Source organism: Akebia trifoliata, chromosome 13 (genome assembly GCF_017979445.1).
Source record: "Akebia trifoliata isolate Shusen 1 chromosome 13, ASM1797944v1, whole genome shotgun sequence".
NCBI lineage: Eukaryota > Viridiplantae > Streptophyta > Magnoliopsida > Ranunculales > Lardizabalaceae > Akebia > Akebia trifoliata.
The window spans coordinates 4,598,320-4,603,286 of record NC_141387.1 but is presented as its reverse complement, the minus strand read 5'-3'; the positions used below and the strand labels follow the sequence as shown (position 1 = coordinate 4,603,286).

The window sequence follows — 4,967 nt, the reverse complement described above, 5'->3', positions numbered from 1 at the left end:
TTATTGGATTGTAGTGTATTGTATTATTTCCTTGTTTATAATTTGTTAATGTTCTTATAAGAAACATTATTTAGACTGTGTTGCTTCCAGCTGAAATGGAACAAGGATTTTCTTTGAAATATTCATATAAAAAATATATTATTTTTCAACTGTGATAGTATCTGTAAGACAATATCCTCTGAGTTCCTTAATTTCTTCATTAAAATATTTCAGATGTTACATTTTTTTTTTTTTTTTTTTTTTTTTTGAGTCGTGCCGGGGTGACACAGGATTTACACGAGAAAATATTTCAGAATTGTGAGAATTGCAGTAAATGCCCTGTGTCATTGCAGCATTTCTGTTTTTTTTTTTTTAAGTTGTTTGAGAGAGATATTTCCAAACTTTGGGTAAGGATTCGGTGTATCCTGAGGTAGAAAGATCAACGATTTCCAAACGTTTCCTTTCTATTTGTATGATTTTTCTTCTTTGTGATTTCCTTATTTTGATTAATGTTGCAGGCTTCCATGAAATTTATTAGGATATTAGTTTATTAGTTTATAATATTTTTTTTCTCTCTTATTTTATTTATTCTTTTTGGAATTTTTTTTTTTTTAATTTTTATGTAGAGGAGAAATTGGTCAATTAATATATCATAATTTCATTTTTTTTTTTCCTAAAAACAATTGGATTGATCGCACTCCTAGAATTAATAAAACATAAGTTGGACCGTTAAGTTAAGTTTATGCCAAATAATATGTAAGCAATTTGTAATTGATAGGGCCAGAAACCATGCCAAAAACTATAGCATTGCTCACTTGAGTCACATGGAATATATATATATATACTTCATTTCAATTTAAAAATAAAATAAAAAGAGTTACTTTATTGATCCCTTGACTAACACTATGTGAAAAAGGCCCATATTTGACGGTCTTAGCCCGTCAAATTTTGAGAAATTTGACGGACCCTCCTGTCAAATATGCCCGTCAAATATTCTCTTGTAGAATTTTTTTTTTGACGGCCCTGGACTATCAAATTATTAGAGAATGGGCTTCATAAAAAAAACAAAAAAAATCATAACGGTCATAGCCACTACGATACCTACCACGCTAACCTGCCACAAAGAATAAAATAAAGAGATGAGTATGGCTTAATAAAAACTAATGATGAAAGTACACTCGTTATCTAGAAAGACTAACCAGCCTCTTTTGTGCTTTTCAATCCAAGATAGTGTCCAAGTGTAGGTGTTCTCGGGCGTTTCCTCATTGACTGATTCATGATTCATGTATTGATGTTCCCAAACTGTTTATATTGGCAGGTCTGGTGGAACCATTGGCAGTTATTCTGATGGGTATAAAGTCAGGTTCGATACCATGGTACACCATGATGGTCCTACACAAGCCTAATCTGCATTTTCGTAAATCAAATTGTTAATCTTAGGATGGACGACAATGATTTGATGATAGGGGATGATGCTGCGCATTGGGAGGAAGCCTATGCATTGTGGGGTGGTGGTGATAGAATAGGCCCCCCCAATGCGTCTAGCCATGAACCCAAGACTTCTCATGTTCTTTCTTTGAAGATTTGCATCAAAGTGGGATCTTGTGATTGATCAAGGCACATAGATAGCTTCATAGTGTAGCTATAAACTAGTTAAAAATCAGTCCCATAATTTATCTGCAATTAATCACATAAGATTTTAAACTCTATCCTTGTTTGTCTTGTGTTAGAAAACCCTATTGTGGCTTTCACTACCCAAAATGGCAGTTGAGAGTGGATGGGTAATGAGATAGACCGAGTACCAAATAAGAAATCCTAACATAATTTTTTAGGAAAGAAAAAATGAAATTAGAGTTTTGGATCATCCCTCATATCAGCTTCAATATCCAATTTATTTCTTTGATCAGCATGGTGATGCAGCCCAAAAATAAGGGCACACGGCAGTCCCAAGTGATTGGAATTTACAGCATATATAATTTAAGAATAGAACTCCTAGAACTTCTAATTTTAGAATAGGACTCCTAGTTTAACTCAACTACTATTTAGGACTCCTAGTTTAATTCTCGTAATTTGAAGCATACCAAAGAGCTGAACAATGGTAAACTCAGCTCAAATTGGAAGGGGCGTTTATTGATCAAGAACTATTTGTTGGAACTAATTGGAGGTGATGAGTAACATAGTAAGACTGGTGATACTAGTCAAGCTTTATAAATAATACAAAAAATGCAATCAAACTATGGTCATGGGGAGAATGAAAACATAACTACTATGGACAATAGTAGAGTTATGATGTATTTTTCAATGCAAATTTTATTAAATAAAGTTTGTTTACTTTCATAAAATCTATCAATTCTAAATTCTAAATTTTAAATTCAAAATTAACAAGAAACATTAAAATCTGAAAAAAAGCTAAAATCCAAAATCTGTACCATTTCAGATCGTGAAACAAAGATCTTCCCCAAGCTGTTCTCTGTCTCACATGCTTCCTGCAACATCAAAAAGTAAAGAAAATTAAGAGATTGAAGAGCTCTAAAGCTGCTAAACAAAGAAAATTTTCCCTCCGTTTTATAATCAGATTAAACAAACCATAACTTCTCAAAATCTCACCATAGAATATCTAGTTGAATCCAAGGAGAAAGAAAAAAAATGATGAAAAAATTCAGATCTAATCATATCGAAACACTCAAATCTATGAAATCATTTGGATCCTTAATCAAAATTTTATTTGTTTTTAGGTTTTGTTTCATGTAAAATTAAAACATTTGGGAAACAAAAAATCAAAACTAATATATTTTGTGGAATCCAAAACTCTAGATCTCGTCCTCATCAATCTGAACAATGCTATGGATCCATCAACCTAAGAGAGAGAGAGAGAGAGAGTCACCTTAAAAAACAACAGTGAACAGATGACTTCGAGATTGAGAGATCACTCCATCGTTTCCAATGTTGAGAGATCGAGAGATCACTTCGAGTGATCAGAAATTGAGCGATTGAGCGATGACATCGATCCATACTCCAGAGATGAGATTGATCTAGAGATGAGGTCGAGGGAGACAGGGAGAGAAATCGATCGACTGTGAGAAAATAATGGAGAGGTCGATCGATTGAGTGTGAGAGAGATAGAGAAACAGTGAGAGAGAGAGGCAGAGAGTGAGAAGTCGATCGATCGACTGTGAGAGAAAGACGGAGAGAAACAGTGAGAGAGAGAGAGAGAGAGGTAGAGAGTGAGTGTGATGGACCGAAAACGTGGTCCACAGGCCGCGGAATTTCGGATTTAAAATTCGACGGGCCAGGCCCAACAAATTTTTTTTAGAAAAAGTTGGGATTTTCACGTAGTGTAAGCTAGTCAGTCTAAGAATCAAGATCTAGTACCCTATGTAGTTTCCATGTGCATGTTTTTAGGAGGATTAATTTTTTTATTTAAGTATTTTAAATATGATAGTTACTATTGGGTGGAATTTTTTAAGATTACATGATCCTTTAGATGATTTTGATATATTTTGAGTTTGCCCCACATTTGAGATTTTACCCTCACCCTTACTCAATTTTTTCTATTTAAAGGAACCGCTCTATTATTTTAATATTAAAGATACCAACTGTGTTTTCTAAGGGACGACGTACCCAACTATGACCTTGTTAGCCCCTTCAATTTTTTGATGAATAGTTAAGACGCCACTTTACTTTCAAATTGATGACATGCCCCTCAATTTTTAATGGATATTTGAGATATCCCAATGTTTTCAAACTAAAGACAAGCACCCATCCACCTTATTCTTCTTTTCTACACTAACAAAAAATATTTCAATATTCTCATTTTTAACCTGTAATTAAAAATATTTCATATTTTGTCCTATAGTCATTTTGAAAATTTTCAACTTCTATAGAAAATAATTTTATTCTATTTAACATCATCTTAATCCATCATTTTGAAATTTGCCTAATCCCTTTGTAGAAAATCTTAGAATTTTCTTTCAAAAAAGCTCATTTTCTACTTTAAAAATCCTATATTTTCTTTGGGTTTGAAGGTTGAAGTAAATTAGCCCTTTGGTTCAAGATCAGGGTAAAAAAAAAAATGATCTTCTACTTTAAAAATTATACATTGTGCTTTAAGGTTTGAAGGTTGAAGTAGATTAGTAGTATGATTCAAGACTAGGATAAAAAAAAATTTCCTAGATGTTGAAGACCACTTTGAAAACTTAAATCAAAAGAAATTTTTAATTTAAATTTAATATGAGGTTATTGAGGTCATTTTGCATCAATCAATTAGAAAAGACTAACATCACAGAGGTATTTAGGCGTTTCGGTCCGTATTTGAGATCCGTACAACAGATGACACTTCCCCTTGACTTAGGTCTTCTCTTGTATGCTAATGAGAAATGACTTGAATGCCTTTTTCTTCAACCTCTAACCAAAAATCCCTTGAATTTTTTCCCTCAAAATCACTCATCTTCAAGTTCTTAAACCTTATAGAAACTATAGTTTTGCCAGCCCCTTACAAGAAAATCCTTGCTCCACTCCTAATTAGAGTTGTGGGCTTGAAATTTTATTAATTTTGACAAAAAAAAGATAATAATAGTAATTAATAAGGTTAAATTTACTCCCAGAACAATTTTTGGATGAAAATTTTGATTTCAACAAACCTCTGTTATTGCTTCTCTTAGAGGTTCTAGTGGTTGAATATTATTTTTGCACTAGAATATTAGTATGATGCATTATATTGACGTCGTTAATGAATTAAAACAGTTGGAAGTTGTTCTAGATCTCCGGATTTGGAACGGCTAAAAACTATTTATAATCTGCATTTATAATAACCCAAAAAAATACCTTCGACATCAATTTAAAATCCGATGTCTATAAGACTGATGTCCTAAGTCTAAGACTTTAGACATCGGTTACAAATCGATATCTAAAATAATTATAAACCGATATCTAAACTTTAAAAAAAGATTAATTTTTTTTTTCTACGCACCTATCATCCGTGATCAAAA

At 32.4% G+C, this 4,967-nt stretch overlaps 1 long non-coding RNA gene across 1 annotated transcript; it reads right to left on the bottom strand.

The window, feature by feature from the left end:
- Positions 1-1,048: 1,048 nt before the first annotated feature.
- Positions 1,049-3,238, bottom strand: LOC147387440 (uncharacterized). The gene is made up of 4 exons (XR_015171358.1): positions 2,864-3,238; positions 2,409-2,465; positions 1,179-1,386; positions 1,049-1,093 (listed from the first exon to the last, which is right to left on the bottom strand). It is a non-coding gene; the product is annotated as an uncharacterized LOC147387440 (long non-coding RNA).
- Positions 3,239-4,967: the final 1,729 nt, after the last annotated feature.